The sequence below is a fragment of the Myotis brandtii genome, unplaced genomic scaffold (genome assembly GCF_000412655.1).
Source record: "Myotis brandtii unplaced genomic scaffold, ASM41265v1 scaffold2702, whole genome shotgun sequence".
In the NCBI taxonomy this organism is placed as follows: domain Eukaryota; kingdom Metazoa; phylum Chordata; class Mammalia; order Chiroptera; family Vespertilionidae; genus Myotis; species Myotis brandtii.
In genome coordinates, this window is record NW_005360281.1 from 129674 (window position 1) to 130020 (window position 347).

The window sequence follows — 347 nt, forward strand, 5'->3', positions numbered from 1 at the left end:
ATTGCATTAAGACTCAGAGACAACAGTGTATTCGACAATAATACTAGACAAAATGTAAGGACACGAGTCACACAAATGCAGTATTATGGATTTCATCTCTCTGTGTGGGACACATTCAATCCTATTGTAAATGCAGGGAAATTAACTCAACAGTTTATCCTGGATTCGTACTCAAAAATGGAGACTAATCAGATAAATTTCATCAAAGCAAACCAATCTAAGTTGAGAGTTGAAAAATATAGTGATTTGATAGATTATCTCAAATCTAGATCTGAAAATGACAATGTGCTGATTGGTAAGATGATAATACTTCCATCATCTTTTGAGGGTAGTCTCAGAAATATGCA